Source organism: Bos mutus, chromosome 16 (genome assembly GCF_027580195.1).
Source record: "Bos mutus isolate GX-2022 chromosome 16, NWIPB_WYAK_1.1, whole genome shotgun sequence".
NCBI lineage: Eukaryota > Metazoa > Chordata > Mammalia > Artiodactyla > Bovidae > Bos > Bos mutus.
The window spans coordinates 51,450,589-51,475,973 of record NC_091632.1 but is presented as its reverse complement, the minus strand read 5'-3'; the positions used below and the strand labels follow the sequence as shown (position 1 = coordinate 51,475,973).

The 25,385-nt window shown below is 39.6% G+C and overlaps 1 protein-coding gene across 1 annotated transcript in view; it reads left to right on the top strand.

Moving 5' to 3' along the window:
* PLD5 (phospholipase D family member 5) overlaps positions 1-25,385 on the top strand; it is a 427,594-nt gene that overhangs the window by 206,270 nt on the left and 195,939 nt on the right. The window lies entirely within an intron of this gene.

Below are 25,385 nucleotides of genomic sequence, written 5' to 3'. Positions count from 1 at the left end.
TGCTGCCAGTTCTTAAACTGGTTGACTCCTAGTCCCGCCCATCCTATTCTCAGGGCATCCTCAACCATTGCTCACCCCCGCCACCTGCTTGCAGAGAGAGTGAGCTCCTTGTTCTTCAGTCCTGGGTTCCTTGAAGCAGGGATGTCCCAGGTAAAAGAAGTAACATTGTTTGGAGATGCACCCACTGAGTACGCTAGTGCTGATATAGACTAGGGGGGAAAACCACCAATCTGCAGAAGTCCCAGCATACCAGTCTCAACTTAGCCCTTCTCTACAAAGTTCTAGTCCTCCTCTCATGACCTTTTCCTGTCATTAACCTTTTCAGCCTCAAGGTGGTGCTGAGGAAGTCACATGATGCTCAGCTTCCAGTTACCCTTTACTCACTCACATCGTTTTCTTTTTGTGTTCTTCTCCTTATATGGGCTCAGATGGTAAAGAATCTGCCTGCAATGTGGGAGACCAGGGTTCAATTCTTGGTCAGGAAGATCCCTGGAGAATGGAATGGCAACCCACTCCAGTATTCTTGTCTGGAGAATCCCATGGACCGAGGAGCCTGGCAGGCTATAGTCCGTGGAGTCACAAAGAGTTGGACACGACTGAGCGACTAACACTTTCACTCGCAAAGTTTTCTTTTTATGTTCTTCTCCTTATGGTGTCATTATCTTAAAGAATGCTGCTTGCTCAGTGCAACCTTTGCTGAGATCTCATTACCTTTGTAATTAAGCTCCCTCTGTGTTTGTAGCTCTCCTCACTCCTGAAAGTTGAAAGAATACAAGACATCCTACAGTCTGTCAGCAGCTTCTCACTGTTTTGACATCCCCTTTCCAAGGTCTCTTTACCCAGTGTACTCTTTTCTAAATATATTACTTTAACTCATTTTATCTCTACTAGCTAGCCTAAATACCTTTCTGTCCTCTGAAAGATTCCCGCTCTGAGTCATACCGCCCACTCAACATGTCTTTCTTTGTTGAGTTTTTATATGTCTCTCTAAAACATGTATCTCCCAATAAATATTATCCAATTTGTGATTTATTATTTCCTGATTTATTTTATTTCTCTTCTTTTTATTACTTCAGTTCAGTTCAGTTCAGTCGCTCAGTCGTGTCCAACTCTTTGAGACCCCATGAATCGCAGCACGCCAGGCCTCCCTGTCCATCACCAACTCCCAGAGTTCACTCAGACTCATGTCCATCGAGTCAGTGATTCCATCCAGCCATCTCATCCTCTGTCAACCCTTCTCCTCCTGCCCCCAATCCCTCCCAGCATCAGAGTCTTTTCCAATGAGTCAACTCTTCACACGAGGTGGCCAAAGTACTGGAGTTTCAGCTTTAGCATCATTCCTTCCAAAGAAATCCCAGGGCTGATCTCCTTCAGAATGGACCAGTTGGATCTCCTTGCAGTCCAAGGGACTCTCAAGAGTCTTCTCCAACACCACAGTTCAAAAGCATCAATTCGTCAGCGCTCAGCCTTCTTCACAGTCCAACTCTCACATCCATACATGACCACAGAAAAACCATAGCCTTGACTAGACGGACCTTTGTTGGCAAAGTAATGTCTCTGCTTTTGAATATGTTATCTAGGTTGTTCATAACTTTCCTTCCAAGGAGTAAGCATCTTTTAATTTCATGGCTGAAGTCACCATCTGCAGTGATTTTGGAGCCCAGAAAAATAAAGTCTGACACTGTTTCCACTGTTTCCCCATCTATTTGCCATGAAGTGATGGGACCAGATGCCATGATCTTCGTTTTCTGAATGTTGAGCTTTAAGCCAACTTTTTCACTCTCCACTTTCACTTTCATCAAGAGGCTTTTGAGTTCCTCTTCAGTTTCTGCCATAAAGGTGGTGTCATCTGCATATCTGAGGTTATTGATATTCCTCCTGGCAATCTTGATTCCAGCTTGTGTTTCTTTTATTACTTAGCTTCTGTAATACTGTTCTAATAGTAGAATAATGATACCCTCAATTATAGTTTTCCATAAGAGTCAATAAAATAACTGCTCTAAATGTATCTTCCAAAGTGTATTTCAACCAACCTCAGTTTTTATGCTCAGAAACAAGGTCTTTTGACCTCGGTAAATGACTTTGACCTATTTCTCTGTCTCCTTGTACTGAATTTATGTGTACTTTCCATCATTTTCCTGTGGGTTTTTGATTGCTAATAAGTCCCTAGTAATATAAACTTCCACGTCACTTGATCACCTGAGAGGGTGAAAGGCAGATTTTCTAGTTTTACCAAGAAATTATATTTCAGTAGGCTCTGGGGCATTATTGAGAGTCAAGAATGACTTAAATGGCCAGTTGAGATTGTATACATCCTGTGTTTGGGCTAATTTGTGGTTCACTAGTGGCCCTAATTATTTTACACCATTCCCGCAAGATATAACTATGCACTATGATGTTTCCCACATGTCACATCCCCAGGGACCAGAGATGCTGGAACTTACCTCCCACTGCTGCTCACATGCAGAACACCTGCTCACCTGTGGAACTCACCCATTCAGATGAGAGACCTCCATTTTTCATTTTGCTGTTATACCTCTCTCCCCTGGACGAATCCTACATCAGTGGTTTTGGATTGTTACTGCCCCACTAGAGACCGCATTAGACACTTACTAGAAGAAGGACTTTTCTTTACCACACCTCGTGGATAAATGCACACAGAGTCACTTTTCACCTTGTTCCTGTTCCATCTCAAGCCCAATTCCCATAAACTATAGTAATGTAAACTCTCAATAAACAAGCTAAATACATTTCTAGGTGGGCTATTGTTGACTTCTAAACATATTGATGGATGTTTGCTGTCATTTCTATCCAGGTAATTATTAATTATGTCAACCCCTGCTCCTGGGCTTCCTCACACTTGCCTCTCATCCTTGTGCATCAGTCATGGGTCTGGGTGACTACTAGCCTGCTTGGGCTCACTCACAAATCTGCATATCCATTTTAGCTTGTGCCCATTTGGTCTGAAACATAAAGGGAATGGGAATGGACCAACTCAGTCTCTCTCTCTTTAGCTCTCTCTATATATATACATATACATATACATATACATATACATATACATATATATATAATCCCCACAATTCCTGAACCCAGTAATTTGCTTTTACCATAAAGTGAATGGACTTGGGTCTGTATAAAATGGGACCCATGTAATATTTTAGGCTGGGTAATTAACGTATAAGTTACTATATATGTGTTCAGTTGCTCAGTAATGTCCAACTCGTTGCAACCATATGGACTATAGCCCACAAGGCTCATCTGTCCATGGGATTTTCCTTGGCACAAATACTGGAGCGGATTGCTATTTCCTACTCCAGGAGATCTTCCTGACCAAGGGATCAAGCCTGCATCTCCTGCATTGCAGGTGGATTCTTTACCACTGAGCCACCAGGGGAGTAGGGTAAGTTATAATAATTGTTCTCTAATAAAGGGTGGCCTAGACCACCAAGGTTTGGCTACAAAAAGTATAGTAAGGGCAGACTCACTTTAATAGGGCACCTCCACCACCAAACACACACACACACTTTATAGACATTGTATAAATTTTACAGTTTCTCTGTTAGAAAGCTGGCTTCCCTATTTTATGTTTTTCGTATCTTAATTTTCTGAATTTCTTTCTCTGATCCATTATTTACTTACTTTAAAATAATATACTATATTCATGAAAGTGCAAAAATGTTAGTTGCTCAGTCGTGTCCGACTCTTTGCAACCCCATGGACTATATAGCCTGCCAGGCTCCTCTGTCCATGGGATTCTCCAAGCAAGAACACTGGAGTGGGTTACCATTTCTTTCTCCAGGGGAATTTTCCCAACCCAAGGGTCGAACCTGGGTCTCCAGCATTGCAGCCAGATTCTTTACCATCTGAGCCACTGAGGTATCTATATATTAATAACCCAGTTGCATCTCCAAAATAGGACATATATAGTGTGGATCATCAATATATAACATTTCTAGAAGATAGTGTTGAGAGACCTTTTGTGCATTGACAACCACCTCCTAGTAGTTTGTACTATCTCTTTGTTATCATGACCTTAGAGCTATTTTAACAGATACAACTTGCTCCAATAGACTATAATCATTGTTTTCCCTTTTAATGCCCTTTTTATTCTTGGCTAGAAGGAGCTGTCTTTTGTACATTTGGACATTGTTCTAGATATCTCTGAGAGCAGCCTTGCCTCTTGGAAGCTACAAGCTGTTCCAGCCCCGTTTTGAATTTTCTGATTCTGAGACCTGGTGTTTGTCTCCTGTCTAATGAATCCTGGTTCCTTTCATGGAACATTCTATTAAATATCAAAACTTTAAGTTCTAAGAGTGTCATTAAATTATCCCCCAAGGATATTGGTGATGAGGATATAAGGACACCAGAGGAGAGGCTTTTAAAATTGCTTTTGTGACTGAGCATCATTCCTTCATCCTTTTTCCTTTCCTTCCTTTCATATTATAGAAATAAGAACATGGACTATAGGGGCCAAATTCCCTGTGTTTGAATTTGGCTGTACCACTTAGGAGAATTGCAATTTGGGGCAAATTTCTCAATTTTATTATCACACTTTTTTTCATCTCTATCATGAAGACAATTATGATGTCCTATTTGAAAGGTTTCTGTAAAGACTAAGTATGTTGATGCAAGTACCTTTCAAACAATAACATTTGTCATGGTAAATGCACAGTAAGTGTTGACTCTTCCTTTTATTAAGGGACATAAGTTCATTATAAATATTTGCAGTCCCCTTTTACATTCCATTTAACTTTGCTCCAAAATAAGAGTTTTTTCATCCATTTGTTTTATCCTTTTCTTAAGCTACAAATTTTTCCTCTATTTAGATTAACTTTAATCTACCATGGTTTATATTGACAAACCCAACCATGTTTTTAAATTAGTGTTGCTCCCAAATTTAGAAGACTGGGTTTTTGGCTTCATATTTGACATTTGCGTGCTTTTCTGTCTAAAGAGAAAGAGAAACATTAATCTACACCCCTCCACCCCCAAAGAACAGGAAAGAATATAAAAGCCTAGAGCACCTGGTACTACAAATAGATTTCTAATGTACTAAACAACACCGACTCGATGGACATGAGTTTGAGTGAACTCGGGGAGTTGGTGATGGACAGGGAGCCTGGCGTGCTGCGATTCATGGGGTCGCAGAGAGTCGGACACGACTGAGCGACTGAACTGAACTGAAACCAACAATCATGATGAAAGGTGGACTAAGGCAAAAACTGGCTCTAGAGCTTTTGTTCTAGATTTTCTCCTAGTTTCTCCATTTTAGCTCACAATGAACCTGTTTCCCTTATAAATCTCTTAATGTATTTTTCCTTTTATAATGCCTATATCAAAAGTGAGCCATTTTACCTATTTCTTTTTTTAATTGAAGTGTAGTGGTACTTAGAGGTAAGAGAACACGCCTGCAATGCAGGACACTCGGGTTCGATCTCTGGGTTAGGAAGATCTCCTGGAGATGGAACTGGCAAGCCACTCTAGTATTCTTGCCTGGGAAACCCACGGACAGAGGAGCCTGGAGGGCTACAGCCCATAGGGTCACAAGGAGTCAGACATGACTTAGCAACTAAACAACAAGACAGTTGATTTACAAAGCTGATTTACAATACTATATTCATATTGACTGTGTGATGATTCAATGATTGAGTATATGATGATTCAATTCAATATTATTGAATCAAAATAATGATTCAATAGTTTTATAGATTATACTCCATTTAAGGTTATTATAAAGTAATTGTCTATATTCCCCATGTTGTACAATAATATGTTCTTGTAACTTATTTATTTGTAACTTATTGTACCTCTTAATGCCTTAACTCTATCTTGCTGTTGCTGCTGCTGCTGAGTCACTTCAGTCATGTCCAACTCTGTGCGACCCCATAGACCGTAGCCCACCAGGCTCCCCCATCCCTGGGATTCTCCAGGCAAGAACACTGGAGTGGGTTGCCATTTCCTTCTCCAATGCATGAAAGTGAAAAGTGAAAGTGAAGTTGCTCAGTCGTGTCCAACTCTTAGCGACCCTGCAGCCCACCAGGCTTCTGCATCCATGGATTCTCCAGGCAAGAGTACTGGAGTGGGGTGCCATTGCCTTCTCCGAACTCTATTGTACCCCTCCCCATTTTCCTTTCTTTACCAGTAACCACAAGTTTGGTCTCTTTTTTTGTGAGTCTGTTTCTGTTTTGTTATATTCATTTGTTTGTTTTAATTTTTAGATTCCACATACACATGATAACATACAGTATTTGTCTATCTCTGTCTTGGACTTATTCTCCAGGCAGGTCCATCCATATTGTTTCAAATGGCAAAACCCCATTCTTTGTTATGACTAATATTCCATTTTATACACACACACACACACACACACACACACACACACACATATTGTGTCTAGTGGCTAAGTCATGTCCAACTCTTGGTGACTCTATGGCCTGTAGCCTGCCAGGCTCTTCTGTTCATGAAATTTTCCAGGCAAGAATACTGGAATGGGTTGCCATTTCCTTCCTACATATATGTATCACATCTTTATCCATTCATCTGTTGATAGTTTCTTAGATTGTTTCCATATCTTGGCTATTTTAAATAATGCTGCTGTGAACACTGGGGTACACGTATGTTTTTGAATTAATGTCTTTGTTTTCTTTGGGTATATACACAGGAGTCAAATGGCTGGATTATATGGTAGTTCTATTTTTAGATAAACCTCCATACTGTTTCCCACAGTGGCTGCCTCAATTCACAGTTCCACCAACAGTGTACAAGGGTTCCCTTTTTTCCACATCCTCTCCAGCCTTTCTGGTTTGTAGATTTTTTGGTAATGGCCATTCTGACAGGTGTGAGGTGTCTCGTTGAGGCTTTGATTTGCATTTCCCTAGTAACTGGTGATCTTGAGCATCTTTTCATGTGCCTGCTGGAGATTTGCATGTCATCTTTGGAAAAATATTTATTCAGGACTTCTGCCCATTTTTTAAATTGAGGTTTTTTTTTTTTAGAGTTATATGAGTTGTTTATATAGTTCTGATATTAACCCCTTATCAGCCATATCACATTCAAATATTTTCTTCTGTTTAATAGGCTGTCTTTTTGTTGTTATGTTGATGCTTTTCCTTGCTGTGCAAAAGGTTTTACATGTAATAAGGTCTCGGTTGTGTGTATTTGCTTTTGTTTCCTTTGCTTTAGGAAACAGATCCAAAAAAATCATTACACCTATTTATGTCAAAGTGTGTTCTGCCTATGCCTTCTTCTAGGAGCTTTATGGTCTGTGGTCTTACATTTAGGTCTCCAGTATATTTTGAGTTTATTTTTGTGTACTGCATAAAAAATATTCTCATTTCATTCATTTAGAAGTAGCTTTCCACTTTTCTCAGCACCACCCACTGAAGAGACTTTTTTCCTCATTGTATATTCTGGCCTCCTTTGTCATAGATTGTTGTTGTTGTTCAGATGCTTAGTTGTGTCTGACTCTTTGCAACCTCATGGACTGCACCACACTTTCACTGTTTCCCAGAGTTTGCACAAATTTATGTCCATTCAGTTGGTAATTCTATCTAAGCATCTCTTCCTCTGCCACCCCCTTCTCCTGTGGCCTTCAATCTTTCCCAGCATCAGGGTCTTTTCCAGTGAGTTAGCTCTTCCCATCAAGTGGTCAAAGTATTGGAGCTTCAGCTTGAGCATCAGTTCTTCCAGTGAATATCCACAGTTGATTTCCTTTAGGATTGACTGGTTTGATCTCCTTGCAGTCCAAGAGACTCTCAAAAGCCTTCTCCAACTCCGTAATTCAAAAGCATTGATTCTTCCTTGCTTAGCCTTCTTTGTGGTCCACCACTCACTTCTGTACATGACTACTGGGAAAACCATAGCTTTGACTACAGGCCTTTACCAGCAAAGCGATGCCTCTGCTTTTTTAAACGCTGTCTAGTTTGTCAGAGCTTTTCTTCCAAGGAGCAAGCATCTTTTAATTTCATGGCTGCAGTCACCATCCACAGTGATTTTGGAGCCCAAGAAAATAAAGCCTGTCACTGCTTCCACTTTTTCCCCTTCTGTATGTCATGAAGTGATGGAACTGGATGCCATGATCTTAATTTTATTAACATTAACTTTCAAGTCAGCTTTTTCACTCTCCTCTTCTACCTTCATCAAGATGCCCTTTAGTTCCTCTTCACTTTCTGCCATTAGAGTGGTATCATCTGCATATCTGAGGTTATTGATACTTATCCCTGGCAATTTGATTCCAACTTGTGATTCATCCAGCCTGGCATTTCACATGATGAACTCTGCATATAAATTAAATAAACAGGGTGATGACATACAGCCTTGTCATACTCCTTTCCCAATTTTGAACTAAGATCCCCTGGAGAAGGGAAGAGCTGCCCACTCTAGTAATCTGGCCTGGAGAATTTCATGGATTACAGTCCATGGAGTTACAAAGAGTCAGACATGACTGATCAACTTTCACTTTCACTTTTCACTTTTCTTGTTCCTTGTCTGGCTCTAACTGTTTCTTCTTGACCTTCATACGGGTTTCTCAGAAAACAGGTAAGGTAGTCTGATACTCTCATCTCTTTAAGAATTTTCCAGTTTGTTGTGATCCACACAGTCAGATTTTAGTGTAGTCAGTGAAGCACAACTAGATGTTTTTCTGGAATTCTCTTGCTTTCTCCATGATCCAGTGAATACTGGCAATTTGATCTCTGGTTCCTCTGCCTTTCTAAGCCAGCTTATACATTTGAAAGTTCTCAGTTCTCATACTACTGAAGCCTAACTTGAAGGCTGTTGAGTATAACCTTGCTAGCATGTGAAATGAGCACAGTTGTACAGTAGTTTGAACGTTCTTTGACATTACCCTGCTTTAGAATTGGAATGAAAACTAGTCTTTTCCAGTCTTGTGGCCACTGTTGAGTTTTCCAAATTTGCTGACATATTGAGTGTAGCACTTTACAGCATCATCTTTTAGGATTTGAAATAGCTCAGCTGGCATGCCATCACCTCCACTAGTTTTGTTCATAATAATGCTTCCTAAGACCCATTTGACTTCAGGATATCCAGCTCTAGATGAGTGACCACACCATCATAATTATCCAGGCCATGAAGACCTTTCTTGTATAGTTCTTTTATGTATTCCTGCCACCTCTTCTTAATCTCTTTTGCTTCTGTCAGCTCCTTCCCACTGTCATGTCCATCCTTGCATGAAATGTTCTCTTGATCTCTCCAATTTTCTTGAAGAGATGTCTAGTCTTTGTAATTCTATTCTTTTCCTCTATTTATTACATTATTCACTTAAGAAGGCTTTCTTATCTCTCCATGCTCTTCTCTGGAACTCAGCATTAACTTGGGTATATCTTTCCCTTTATCCTTTGCCTTTCACTTCTCTTCTCTCCTCAACTATTTGTAAGGCCTCTTTAGATAACCCCTTTGCTGTCTTGCATTTATTTTCCTTTGGGATGGTTTTGGTCATTGCTTCCCACACAATGTTATGAATCTCCATCCATAGTTCTTCAGGGTCTCTGTCTATCAGATTTAATATCTTGAATCTATTCATTACCTCCACTATATAACATTAAGGGATTTGATTTGATTTAGGTCATACCTGAATGTCATAGATTAATCAACGACAAATGTATGGGTTAATTTCTTGGCTGTCTATTCTGTTCCACTGATCTATGTACCTGTTTTTGGCCAATACCATACTGTTCTGACTACTATAGCTTTAGTCTGAAGTCTGGGAGCATTACACCTCCAGCTTTGTTCTCTGTTCTCAAGATTACCTGGACTATTCATGGCCCTTTTTGATTCCATACAAATGTGAAGGTTATTTGTTCTTGTTCTGTGAAAAATACTATGGTTATTTTGATAGGGATTGCATTAAATCTGTAGACTGCTCTGGGCATTTTACCCATTTATTATTGGCTCCCTGTTTTCTTTCTCCAGTTCTAAACTCCTTTCACTTTCCTACAGCCCCAACCTTACCTCTTCTGAATGTCTGTTTAGAGATTACTTTGAGAAATGGCATCTATGTGGTATAATTTGTTACTTCAGCTTTCTTGTCACCTTAGAATCGCCAACTGTCTTTACTCATCCTTCCCTCCTCCCATTTTTATTCAGAGGAAGAGATTTTTCTTGCCTTTTTCAAAGATAACCATCTCTATGCCAATAATCCTGTGGAAATAAATTAAGAACAAGCGAATGAAAAAATTAAAGACTATTCAGAGCTTGCTATAGTAAGGCAGTCAGTCACCATCCGTTGCATTTGGTAGAGGCTCAGAGTCAAGCAGAGAAGGGGGAAAACTTTATAGTTGGATAAGGAAGACTTCATGTGTGCACTTATTGGAAGCTGTTGGCCTCAGGATGCTGGAGGTGCATTAGGTTAGGTGCCAACTTAATTAAAATGAGACATCCTATGTGATGGAGTAAGGGAGCATATTTCTCTATCTGGTTGTTTCTAAGTTGGAAGCATGGACAAAAATTACAGAAGTTATAAGTTATTAATCAAATGAGAAAATCCTGGTTATTTTGGTTGCAAAAATTATTGTTTGGCTCTGTGGATTATTACCAAAGATAGTAGTCTGACTTTCTACATGTCTGACCTATATGGCCTGGCTTCCTAGGCTAGTTATTGTGCATAAGATGTTGGTTTCTTGGTTCAGATCAGATCAGATCAGATCAGTCGCTCAGTCATGTCTGACTCTTTGCGACCCCATGAATCGCAGCACGCCAGGCCTCCCTGTCCATCACCAACTCCCGGAGTTCACTCAGACTCACATCCATCGAGTGAGTGATGCCATCCAGCCATCTCATCCTCTGTCGTCCCCTTCTCCTCCTGCCCCCAATCCCTCCCAGCATCAGAGTCTTTTCCAATGAGTCAACTCTTCACATGGGTGGCCAAAGTACTGGAGTTTCAGCTTCAGCATCAGTCCTTCCAAAGAAATCCCAGGGCTGATCTCCTTCAGAATGGACTGGTTGGATCTCCTTGCAGTCCAAGGGACTCTCAAGAGTCTTCTCCAACACCACAGTTCAAAAGCATCAATTCTTCAGCACTCAGCCTTCTTCACAGTCCAACTCTCACATCCATACATGACCACAGGAAAAACCATAGCCTTGACTAGATGAACTTTTGTTGGCCAAGTAATGTCTCTGCTTTTGAATATGCTATCTAGGTTGGTCATAACTTTCCTTCCAAGGAGTAAGCATCTTTTAATTTCATGGCTGCAGTAACCATCTGCAGTGATTTTGGAGCCCAAAAAAATAAAGTGTGACACTGTTTCCACTGTTTCCCCATCTATTTCCCATGAAGTGGTGGGACCAGATGCCATGATCTTTGTTTTCTGAATGTTGAGCTTTAAGCCAACTTTTTCACTCTCCACTTTCACTTTCATCAAGAGGCTTTTTGGTTCCTCTTCAGTTTCTGCCATAAGGGTGGTGTCATCTGCATATCTGAGGTTATTGATATTTCTCCCAGCAATCTTGATTCCAGCTTGTGTTTCTTCCAGTCCAGCATTTCTCATGATGTACTCTGCATATAAGTTAAATAAGCAGGATGACAATATACAGCCTTGACATACTCCTTTTCCTATTTGGAACCAGTCTGTTGTTCCATGTCCAGTTCTAACTGTTGCTTCCTGACCTGAATACAGATTTCTCAAGAGGCAGATCAGGTGTTCTGGTTTCCCATCTCTTTCAGAATTTTCCACAGTTTATTGTGATCCACACAGTCAAGGCTTTGGCATAGTCAATAAAGCAGAAATAGATGTTTTTCTGGAACTCTCTTGCTTTTTTCATGATCCAGCAGATGTTGGCAATTTGATCTGTGGTTCCTCTGCCTTTTCTAAAACCAGCTTGACCATCAGGAAGTTCACGGTTCACATATTGCTGAAGCCTGGCTTGGAGAATTTTGAGCATTACTTTACTAGCGTGTGAGATGAGTGCAATTGTGCCGTAGTTTGAGCATTCTTTGGCGTTGCCTTTCTTTGGGATTGGAATGAAAACTGGCCTTTTCCAGTCCTGTGGCCACTGCGGAGTTTTCCAAATTTGCTGGCATATTGAGTGCAGCACTTCACAGCATCATCTTTCAGGATTTGGAATAGCTCAACTGGAATGCCATCACCTCCACCAGGTTTGTTCATAATGATGTTTTCTAAGGCCCACTTGACTTCACATTCCAGGATGTCTGGCTCTAGGTCAGTGATCACACCATTGTGATTATCTGGGTCATGAAGATCTTTTTTGTACAGTTCTTCTGTGTATTCTTGCCATCTCTTCTTAATATCTCTGCTTCTGTTAGGTCCATACCATTTCTGTCCTTTATCGAGCCCATCTTTGCATGAAATGTTCCTTTGGTATCTCTGATTTTCTTGAAGAGATCCCTAGTCTTTCCCATTCTGTTGTTTTACTCTATTTCTTTGCATTGATCACTGAAGAAGGCTTTCTTATCTCTTCTTGCTATTCTTTGGAACTCTGCATTCAGGTGTTTGTATCTTTCCTTTTCTCCTTTGCTTTTCACTTCTCTTCTTTTCACAGCTATTTGTAAGGCCTCCCCAGACAGCCATTTTGCTTTTTTGCATTTCTTTTCTATGGGAATGGTCTTGATCCCTGTCTCCTGTACAATGTCACAAACCTCATTCCATAGTTCATCAGGCACTCTATCTATCAGATCTAGGCCCTTAAATCTATTTCTCCCTTCCACTCTATAATCATAAGGGAGTTGATTTAGGTCATACCTGAATGGTCTAGTGGTTTTCCCTACTTTCTTCAATTTAAGTCTGAATTTGGCAATAAGGAGTTCATGGTCTGAGCCACAGTCAGCTCCCGGTCTTGTTTTTGCTGACTGTATAGAGCTTCTTCATCTTTGGCTGCAAAGAATATAATCAATCTGATTTCAGTGTTGATCATCTGTTGATGTCCATGTGTAGAGTCTTCTCTTGTGTTGTTGGAAGAGGGTGTTTGCTATGACCAGTGCATTTTCTTGGCAAAACTCTATCAGTCTTTGCCCTGCTTCATTCTGTATTCCAAGGCCAAATTTGCCTGTTACTCCAGGTGTTTCTTGACTTCCTACTTTTGCATTCCAGTCCCCTATAATGAAAAGGACATCTTTTTGGGTGTTAGTTCTAAAAGGTCTTGTAGGTCTTCATAGAACCGTTCAACTTCAGCTTCTTCAGTGTTACTGGTTGGGGCATAGACTTGGATTACTGTGATATTGAATGGTTTGCCTTGGAAACGAACAGAGATCATTCTGTCGTTTTTGAGATTGCATCCAAGTACTGCATTTTGGACTCTTTTGTTGACCATGATGGCCACTCCATTTCTTCTGAGGGATTCCTGCCCACAGTAGTAGATCTAATGGTCATCTGAGTTAAATTCACCCATTCCAGTCCATTTGAGTTTGCTGATTCCTAGAATGTCGACATTCACTCTTGCCATCTCTTGTTTGACCACTTCCAATTTGCCTTGATTCATGGACCTGACATTCCAGGTTCCTATGCAATATTGCTCTTTACAGCATCGGACCTTGCTTCTATCACCAGTCACATCCACAGCTGGGTATTGTTTTTGCTTTGGCTCCATCCCTTCATTCTTTCTGGAGTTATTTCTCCACTGATCTCCAGTAGCATACTGGGTACCTATTGACCTGGGGAGTTTCTCTTTCAGTATCCTATCATTTTGCCTTTTTATACTGTTCATGGGGTTCTCAAGGCAAGAATACTGAAGTGGTTTGCCATTCCCTTCTCCAGTGGATCACATTCTGTCAAATCTCTCCTCCATTACCCGCCCGTCTTAGGTTGCCCCACGGGCATGGCTTAGTTTCACTGAGTTAGACAAGGCTGTGTTCCTAGTGTTATTAGATTGACTAGGTTTCTGTGAGTATGGTTTCAGTGTGTTTGCCCTCTGATGCCCTCTTGCAACACCTACCATCTTACTTGGGTTTCTCCTACCTTGGGCGTGGGGTATCTCTTCACGGCTGCTCCAGCAAAGTGCAGCCATTGCTCCTTACCTTGGATAAGGGGTATCTCCTCACCGCCGCCCTTCCTGACCTTCAACGTGGGATAACTCTTCTAGGCCCTCCTGCGCCCACGCAGCCACGACTCCTTGGCTGCTGTATATGTGGGTCTGAATTCTGTTTTTATATATAATCTGAGTATTGTCCATTTGTGTGCTCAATTTCTTATAGCCTTTTCATTGCCCACTTACAAACACAGCCAGTATTCAAGTCTTGTTCTTTCTCATTTCCTATTCTCTGCTTTGGCAGAGTCATTCCTGTGATTTCACCTCTACTTCTTATCAAGTAATTCCAAAATCCCTAGCTCAGGCTAATGATTCCTCTCTTGTCGTCTTCTCTCCTTGTGCACCAACTAGACGATCTCTTTCTGCCCACGTGATATTAATGTAGAGCACCTAGAACCCTGCTTGAGTTAGGTACTCACTATATGTTATTTTCTTTCTGTTTGGAGCCTGTACTCTGTGAGGGTATTTGCATTCTCCTCAGGACCTGGGCCAAGGTACTCCACCTGCATCTCACTCCTTTGCCCCCTTTCCACAAATTCAAGGCCATTTCATTTCTGGAATAGTAGATGTGGCCTTCTACAGGTACTGTAAACATTTCTATTTTTTAAGTTGTCTCATCATCTAAGATCAAAACTCCCTGAGAACAAGGGTTCCTGTCTGTTTCTCTCTCTTGGTGTCTTAGAGTGTCTCACACATCAGGACTGAGCAGCTAATCTTGTTTAATGGGCAATAATTTCCATGAAAAAACAATGTTATTTCTAATACTGTTATAATACTGTTTAGTATTGTTTAACAATATTGTTTGTTTGCTGCTGCTGCTGCTAAGTCACTTCAGTCGTGTCCGACTCTGTGCGACCCCATAGATGGCAGCCCACTAGGCTCCTCTGTCCCTGGGATTCTCCAGGCAAGAACACTGGAGTGGGTTGCCATTTCCTTCTCCAATGCATGAAAGTGAAAAGGGAAAGTAAAGTCACTCAGTCTTGTCTTGACTCTTCGCGACCCCATGGACTGCAGCCTACCAGGCTCCTCCATCCATGGGATTTTCTAGGCAAGAGTACTGGAGTAGGGTGCCATTGCCTTCTCCTATTGTTTGTTTAGATAATATGTATTATCTAGGTAATTTTCTTATCCCTCCATGGTGGAATTCATTTTGGGAAAATAATGGGATTATGAGAGGAGGAACTGAAGATTATAGATTATATACTTAAAGGCTCTCATGTGGAAGTTGGTTAGAAAAAGAAATCTGCTGAGAAATTGCTAATATGTAATAGAGCAATCTAACACATACTTTTTTATAACTATCACTGAATAAATAACATTTAATATTGAGAATGGAAGATAAATGCTTAGTTTTAAATGAAAGAAAAGAGAGAGAAGTCTTCAAATATTTAAATATAGGTATTTTTATGCTTCTGTACTCTACTTTCATTTGGGGGAAAAAGTGAAAGTGATAGTCGTTCAGTGGTGTCCGACTCTTTGTAACCCCATGGAATGTAGCCCACCAAGCTCCTCTGTCCATGGAATTCTCCGGGCAAGAATACTGGAGTGGATAGCCATTCCCTTCTCCAGGGAATCTTCCTGACACCAAGCCCTGTTTCATTTGAAATGTCGCTCATTAACATTTTAATTTCACCACTGAGTCAAGTAAAATTCAGATTTCCTGAATTGTGAGAGATTTGCTTAGCCCAGTGCCCAGGAAGTATTGTTTATATTCCCATAGTTAAAATCTCAAAAATTATTTTTACTATTATGTTTTATATTTAGCATTTAATGTTTAAAGGAGGAAATTCTAGACAGTGTGATACTTCCTGATGGTCTATAATTACCACTTGGGAAGCAGCAGAAGCTAATTATTTCAAAGTTTTAATTTTAATGAAACTTAATATATGATTAATGATTTTGACATTTCCTGTTGCCAGGTTTGTTTTGCAAAAAAGATTATTTGAATGTGGTATATATTTTTCAAAAAGTTCATTGAACCCTTATAAGCACAGTCATGTCTGATCATCGAGAGTGGTGTCAGGCACAAAAAGCACAGCTGTCTTTTCCCCGGATGGCCTATTTCAGTTGCCTATGCCCAAAGGATGTGCATGCATACTAAGTCGTGTTCAACTCTTTTGTGACCACATGGACTGTAGCCCACCAGGCTCCCCTGTTCATGAGATTTCCCAGGCAGGAATACTGCAGTGGGTTGCCATTTCCTTCTCTAGGAAATCTTCCTGACCCAGAGATCAAACCCACATCTCCTGCATTGGCAGGTGGGTTCTTTACCACTGAGCCACCAGGGAATCTCATCGCAACAGTGAAGAGCCCAGCCCTTAACCTGGGGAAGAGAAACACTGACAAAAGAAGAGGGGAGATAAACAGAAGAAAACGTAGCTGGGTGTGCCTAATGGATATTTTTATGTTTTGTTTATAGACCTGTAATTAGAAAAACTTTGTAATTGGAACTTTCAATTAAAGTAATTGCCTTGATTATAAAGAGTATATTGAGACAAAGTTTTTTTTTTTTTTTTCAATTCTCTTTATTGATGTCCTCTTTCATGTATAGGTCTATTAGATTCTACTTCCTCTACTGTCCTCCCAGGAATTGGTGCTTGCCAACTACAATAAGTTGTTTTGACAACTTGTCTAGCTATACAATACTCTGTTTCTTTCCCTCTGCAGTCTTTTTGGCTTCATATGAGTGCCTTCAAAATACAGCAGACTATCTAACCAAACTATGCAACAGGGGGAGGAAATCAGCTTTCTTTTTTTTTTTTTTTTTCCCAAATCTTCCCACCCTCTCCCTCTCCCACAGAGTCCATAAGCCTGTTCTATACATCAGTGTCTCTTTTGCTGTCTCGTATACAGGGTTATCGTTACCATCTTTCTAAATTCCATATATATGCGTTAGTATACTGTATTGGTGTTTTTCCTTCTGGCTTACTTCACTCTGTATAATAGGCTCCAGTTTCATCCACCTCATTAGAACTGATTCAAATGTATTCTTTTTAATGGCTGAGTAATACTCCATTGTGTATATGTACCACAGCTTTCTGACCCATTCATCTGCTGATGGGCATCTAGGTTGCTTCCATGTCCTGGCTATTATAAACAGTGCTGCGATGAACATTGGGGTACATGTGTCTCTTTCCCTTCTGGTTTCCTCAGTGTGTATGCCCAGCAGTGGGGTTGCTGGATCATAAGGCAGTTCTATTTCCAGTTTTTAAGGAATCTCACACTGTTCTCCATAGTGGCTGTACTAGTTTGCATTCCCACCAACAGTGTAAGAGGGTTCCCTTTTCTCCACATCCTCTCCAGCATTTATTATCTGTAGACTTTTGGATCGCAGCCATTCTGACTGGTGTGAAATGGTATCTCATAGTGGTTTTGATTTGCATTTCTCTGATAATGAGTGATGTTGAGCATCTTTTTATGTGTTTGTTAGCCATCTGTATGTCTTCTTTGGAGAAATGTCTATTTAGATCTTTGGCCCATTTTTTGATTGGGTCATTTATTTTTCTGGAGTTGAGCTGTAGGGGTTGCTTGTATATTTTTGAGATTAGTTGTTTGTCGGTTGCTTCATTTGCTATTATTTTCTCCCATTCTGAAGGCTGTCTTTTCACCTTGCTTATAGTTTCCTTTGATGTGCAGAAGCTTTTAAGTTTAATTAGGTCCCATTTGTTTATTTTTGCTTTTATTTCCAATATTCTGGGAGGTGGGTCATAGAGGATCCTGCTGTGATGTATGTCAGAGAGTGTTTTGCCTATGTTCTCCTCTAGGAGTTTTATAGTTTCTGGTCTTACATTGAGATCTTTAATCCATTTTGAGTTTATTTTTGTATATGGTGTTAGAAAGTGTTCTAATTTCATTCTTTTACAAGTGGTTGACCAGATTTCCCAGCACCACTTGTTAAAGAGATTGTCTTTAATCCATTGTATATTCTTGCCTCCTTTGTCAAAGATAAGGTGTCCATATGTGCGTGGATTTATCTCTGGGCTTTCTATTTTGTTCCATTGATCTATATTTCTGTCTTTGTGCCAGTACCATACTGTCTTGATAACTGTGGCTTTGTAGTAGAGCCTGAAGTCAGGTAGGTTGATTCCTCCAGTTCCATTTTTCTTTCTCAAGATTGCTTTAGCTATTCAAGGTTTTTTGTATTTCCATACAAATTGTGAAATTATTTGTTCTAGCTCTGTGAAGAATACTGTTGGTAGCTTGATAGGGATTGCATTGAATCTATAAATTGCTTTGGGTAGTATACTCATTTTCACTATATTGATTCTTCCAATCCATGAACATGGTATATTTCTCCATCTATTAATGTCCTCTTTGATTTCTTTCACCAGTGTTTTATAGTTTTCTATATATAGGTCTTTAGTTTCTTTAGGTAGATATATTCCTAAGTATTTTATTCTTTTTCATTTGCAATGGTGAATGGATTGTTTCCTTAATTTCTCTTTCTGTTTCTCATTATTAGTGTATAGGAATGCAAGGGATTTCTGTGTGTTGATTTTGTATCCTGCAACTTTACTATAATCATTGATTAGTTCTAGTAATTTTCTGGTGGAGTCTTTAGGGTTTTCTATGTAGAGGATCATGTCATCTGCAAATAGAGTTTTACTTCTTCTTTTCCAATTTGGATTCCTTTTATTTCTTTTTCTGCTCTGATTGCTGTGGCCATAACTTCCAAAACTATGTTGAATAGTAATGGTGAAAGTGGGCACCCTTGTCTTGTTCCTGACTTTAGAGGAAATGCTTTCAATTTTTCACCATTGAGAATAATGTTTGCTGTGGGTTTGTCATATATAGCTTTTATTATGTTGAGGTATGTTCCTTCTATTCCTGCTTTCTGGAGAGTTTTTATCATAAATGGGTGTTGAATTTTGTCAAAGGCTTTCTCTGCATCTACTGAGATAATCATATGGTTTTTGTTTTTCAATTTGTTAATGTGGTGTATTACATTGATTGATTTGCGGATATTGAAGAATCCTTGCATCCCTGGGATAAAGCCCACTTGGTCATGGTGTATGATCTTTTTAATGTGTTGTTGGATTCTGATTGCTAGAATTTTGTTTAGGATTTTTGCATCTATATTCATCAATGATATTGGCCTGTAGTTTTCTTTTTTTGTGGGATCTTTGTCAGGTTTTGGTATTAGGGTGATGGTGGCCTCATAGAATGAGTTTGGAAGTTTACCTTCCTCTGCAATTTTCTGGAAAAGCCCAGGTCCAGACGGAGACAAAGTTTTAAAAGAAAAATCTGCTGAAGAATTCACTGGAACTCAGCTTCCAAAATTGCAAAACTTGAAATTTAGAGCAGCTTGCATATTTAGAAAGCATCAATGAAGAATGGGCTCACATTAGAGTAGGAACTTTGAATTGCAGGTCTAAAAGACATGGCTGCATACAATCAGAGTCTGCAATTAAACCTCACACACCAAAAGCTAGTTTTCATTTGGTATTCACCCTTGATGTGGCAGTGTGTTTGGACCACTAAATTTAAGTTTAGAAGACCTGGGGTCAGTCCCATTTCTGCCGCTTCAAAGACGGTAGGTCCCTAAATGAAGCCACAGTATTCTCATTTATAAATTGAGGATGACTATTCTTCCAGGCTGTTGTGACATGAAAGTCAGTTAATGTATATGTAGAAAATGTCTAGCTGCTTTACCAAGTGAAGCATCATATCATTCACTTGTTTTTTGAATCACATTCACAAAGACAAATAGTACCCAGAAATACATTTTTTGATATAAACCATATGGTGAGGCTCTGACTTTTATTAAAATAGAAATTGTAGTTTGCCAAAGCCATATAAGCCATTGAGAGGTTTCAGACACCTGGTAGCAGAGGTCAAGGTACAATGTGTGTGTGTGTGTGTGTGTGTGTGTGTGTGTGTGTGTGATGCCCAAGAGCATGTGTGGGTTTGACATCCAAGAAATCTGCATACGTGTCTCCATTTGGCCACCCACTGTGCCAACCTGGTCATTTAACCTGCTCGTGTCAGCTGTAAAATGACGGTGGTGGTACATATACCGTAGTTTTATTTTGTTTTTAATTTATTTATTTTTTAATTGAAGGATAATTGCTTTACAGAATTTTGTTGTTTTCTGTCAAACATCAACATGAATCAGCCATAGGTATACATATGTCCCCTCCCTCTTGAAACACAGAGTTTTATAAAAAGTAAGTGAATTAAAATGAGTGACTTGGATGACTAATTGGAAGAAACCTCTATAGTGGGTTGGAGATCACTTCTTTCAAGGTTAATCTACAAAACCCATTATCTTAGATTTACCCCAGGCAACTTTGCTTGCTTTATTCCTCCCACATCTCCAAGTGATTCCATTAGAGTCTTGCTTTTATAAGCAACGTTATACAATTGGAAAACTAATATATACAGATGACAAAAATATACAAATGTACAGTCTTACAATGAAACATAATCTCCCTCTTATTGCAGACCCTGGATCTCCTTGCCCAGGGGCACCCACTGCTGCCATGATTCTGTATATCTTTCTGGAATTATGATTTTATATATGCCTGTATGTATTTGTATATATTTATATACATACATATATTTATAATAGTATGTACATCTGTATAACTCTCCCTTTTTCTCACATATGGGAGCAGATAGAAATGGGTTTGCATCTTGTTTTTGTGCCTTAGTTTTTTTCTGGACATCTTTAAATATTCAGATGTGGCTTCCCAAGTGGCTGAGTGGTAAAGAATCTGCCTGCAATGCAGGAGGCACAGGTTCTATCCCTGGGTCAGGAAGATCCCCTCGAGGAGGCCATGGTAACTCACTCCAGTATTCTTGCTTGGGAAATCACACGGACAGAGGAGCCAGGGGGTCACAGAGATTCAAATACGACTGAAGTGATTAAGCACACACACATGATCCATGTCTGCATAGCATTCATTATATGGCTATACAGTTCATTTAATCAGTTCTTTATTGATTTAGTGAACATTTATGTTCTTTGGGGATTTTGTTGTTGCTGTTTTATCAAGAAGTGGTATGGTATGGATGGAGCTTCACACACACATGTAAGCATATCTAAGAGGTTATCTTTAAATTCAAGAAATGGAATTGCTAGGTTACAAGGTACATATATGCATTTTACATTTGGATTGTTAGTATAAATTGTATTACAAAGGTTCTGTATCATTAAGATGTAAAATTACTTGTTTCACCTACTCTTGCCAACGTTGTGTATTATCACATTCTTTATCTTTGCCAATCTGATAAATCTTAAAAATTTATATTTATTATCTTTTTTAAAATTATGATTTAGGTTGAAAATCTTCACCCATGTTTATGAGTCATGTCTGTTTCTTCATCTGTGACTCAACTGTTCATGATTTTTTGTATAACATGTGGTTTGGTAGAGGACATGGAAAAGTGTGGTTTGGTAGAGAACCTAGTAGAACACAGCAAAATATCTAAGACCAATACAATAATCATCATCATAGTAGTAATAGTAACAAAATAAATGACATAACATGTGGAGCAAATGTATTTTATTGGAGAGGTATAATGAGCTTTCTGATCCTTTCTTTCAAATTAGAAATAACAAGTTGTAGGAGATATTTACAAAAAATTATTGTGTTTTATTTTTGTAGAACAATGAAAATTGATCTTGTGTACATCGATAAGGTGAACTTTCACTGTGATCTCTTTGCTTCAATAACTGTGACATTTACTACATGAGATGAGCCAGACTTGTCCCTTGTTATAAATCAACTACTTTATTCTGAGCACTCTTTTAGAAATATTGCAGGCTGGGATATTAAGTTATCTAGCTGTTATGCAGATGCTGTCTTGTCTTTAGCATGCAATTCTCAGTAATGCTATTTACTAGTAACTGAGGGTAGAGTCAACTATTCCATTTTCATTTGATTGTCACATTATCCTGGTAGAGAGTCCTTGTCACAGAAAGGATTTAAAACTACATTCCCAGGTGGCAGTGGTCTGTGACCCTCCACAAATGACCAGTTTTAGATATTATCTGGCTTTGTTATTGCAATCATCACTTCTTGTATATCAAAATATGCCAGCTACTATGTAAGGTACTTAATGTTATCTCATTGATTCTTACAATAAAGCAGATGTTACTATCCTTCTTTTACCAAAGAAATAACAGGTTCAAAGTTATTAAATAATCTGCCTACCTAATAACGAGTCAAGCTGGGTGCAAATCCAGGTCTTGCTTACTCGTTTGTTTGTTTTTTTTTTCTGACACTTCAGGGGGCTGCAACGGTAAGGGCTGTCCACCCAAGTAGGGAGTAGTCCATGACATTTACATACATTGTCCAACACCCCAGCCCTTCCACAGTACGGGTGAGCTGTGGAACTGTTTCCTCCAGCTAGCTCTCTGCCTCTGCCTCCATACTTCATGTTTGTTTTATCCAATAACGTGAATATCTTCCATCACAAGACTTCAGCTGATGAAACAGACCTACCTTTATTTCCTGTACATACTGGGTTGGGGTGGAAATGTTCAGATAAAGATTTATGACAACAATATGTGGAATCTAAAAAGAAATGATACAAATGAATTTACAAAACAGAAAGAGACTCACAGGCTTAGAGAACAAATTTATGGTTGCCAGGGGCGAAGGAAGGGGGAAAGGGATAGCTAGGAAGTTTGGGATGGACAAGTACACACTGCTGTATTTAAAGTGGATAACCAAGAAGGACCACCGTCGAGCACAGGGAACTCTGCTCAATGTTATGTGGCAGTCTGGATGGGAGGGAAGTTTGGGGGGAAATGGATACCTGTATATGCATGGCTGAGTCCCTTTGCTGTTCACCTGAAACTATCACAGCGTTGTTTATTAACTGGCTATACCCCAGTACAAAATAAAAAGGGTTTTTTAAAAAAAAAAGTAAAGTTATTTTCCTCTAAAACAAACAAAAAAAAAAGATTTATGACAACAGGCAAAGTATCTTGTGCCCTAGAAATGAACCCTAAGAGGACCCGTAAATTCTGAATCACTGCAATCTCTCACAAAACTTGTCCGCCTCATAGTGTCCCAGCCCATAGCTCTGGGCTTCTCTCTGTCTGGATTTCCCCACCTCAGAACTATCCCCTAGGTGGGCCTTGGCCTCCTCCTGCCCCCTTTCTGCCAGCAGACCCTGTCCTGAGGTCTCAGCATGCTTCCTCCAGGACTCATAGTAAGCTTTGCGTAGAGGAGGGGCATTTTCAGTGAACATATTGCTGCCTGCTGAAACCTCCCCTTTGATTTCACTCCTAAAAAAAAAATCTGCTTGTGAATTTTGCAGGACTTTAAGGTATAAATCCTTGTACTGAATTTTTTTAGCCTCAAATTCAGGCTTGGATCAGAAGATTGTTTTTCCTCACAAAATAGAGACTAACTCTCTTGAGGACCTGAGGGAGTTCTGTATAAAATTCTGATATGCATGAGATTCAAGCCCCATGCCCGCCATCTCTTGACATCCATCCTTTACCAGCTTCCATGCTGTGAGGTGAGTCTAAATATCTACCTGGGATCTAAAAGCACCACACTTCCCTGGGCCTCAGGGCCTTTCTGTTTTGCTTCCTTTCTTGGACACAGCTTTCCTTCTTGTCTCTATTTCTTGGGTTTCATCTAAGGCCACCCCTCCTGCAGGTTTTCCCTGGCCTCCTGGGTCTGCTACGTTACATCCTGAGTGAACCTACAATGCCTGAGCTGACTGCTCCTATATAATACTCATTATTTACTGGTGAATACTAAGTATTAATTCATCTAGTCTCCAAAAGGTTTTTTGTTTTTGTTTTTTCACAAAATTGACGTCTCAAAGTCATTGAGAATCCCTATTAGCTATGTGAACCATAAGCATAAATTTAAGTTAATCCGTAGTGTTGTGCTATCTTATATAAAGGCTTCTGTGACTTTATCTTTTCTTTTTTATTGTTATATTTTTTAAAAGAATTAGGAGCCATAGCTTAGAGAGGGACTGTTTCCCTAACTCCCCTCATGCCCAACCCCACCAGGTTTAAATATATTGGGAATATGGAACACAGTGCATTCCGAAAGTATTTGGAGTTCCAAAAGTATTAACACCAAGTATCATGTATCTCTCTAACTATTCTTACATGAATGAATGTTGACTTTGGACTTTGGTTCAAGGTAGAAAATTAATGAAAGTTGAGTCAAAATGTGTTTTTAAAAATGTAAGACAGTTTCAATTTATGTGTAAATCAATCTAGCCTGAAAGTGTGATGTTAAAAGATGATTACATTGCTTCATGTCTATTGTGTCTCTTTTCAGATTCAGGCATTGATAACTATAGTCTCAGAGGTCTATATTTTTACTCTTTCAGGAGTCAGGGAATATGAAAAGGTCCCCTTCAGAGAATACTCTCTTTTTTTGGCAATTCTATGATAGATAGGTGAGTTAGGATGACTTCTCAAATGTGTGCTTAATTTTTTTTTTTTCCCCTGATTGGTGTTTTTGTCCTTATTACAGATCTGGTAAAGAAAGGAGCAGTGACATTTGTCCTTTGAATACATAGTCACCACATTTTCATTCCATGTTTAATCCCAAGCATGTCATGGAGTGCCCACTTCAGGAACCATGTCTTAAGTCATTGTATACTTATCTGTCTTCTCTTCTAGACTGTAAGCTTGTTCGAGTGGGAACTATGTCTCCCGAATAGTTACATTTTTGGCAACTGGCACTATGCTGGTACATATCAAATGCCCAAGTTCTGGGGATGGAAGGAGAAGAAAAAAAATGCTGAGCTGAGATAACATATCTGGCTCAGTGCCACAGACAGAGTGGTGCTCAAATAAGTGTTGTTGTTGCTGCTGCTAAGTCGCTTCAGTCGTGTCCAACTCTGTATGACCCCATAGACGGCATCCCACCAGGCTGCCCCATCCCTGAGATTCTCCAGGCAAGAACACTGGAGTGGGTTGCCACTTCCTTCTCCAATGCATGAAAGTGAAAAGTGAAAGTGAAGTCGCTCAGTCGTGTCCGACTCTTAGCGACCCCATGGACTACAGCCTACCAGGCTCCTCCGTCCATGGGATTTGCCAGGCAAGAGTACTGGAGTGGTTTAAGTCCTGGTAAAGTAGAATAATGGAAGGAAAAGAAGAAAAAACAAGCAATATGGCAGAGCAAAAGGAGAACTGGATCAGGGAAAGATAAGCTTTCAGTCTCTACTGAGCTTGCTGAAAAAACTTGAGAAAGTCACTTAATTCTTTCAGGTTTCTGTTTTTCCATCTGTAAAAATGGGGATATCACCTAACATGACTTCCAAAATCCCCTCTTCCTCTAGCAATTATATGAGCCTATAAAATGCCAAAAGATTGATATGGTTGACCATATATTTCATTAATGAAATGAAAATTTCATTATGGATATGAAATTTGGGTACAAAAACTGCCCAAA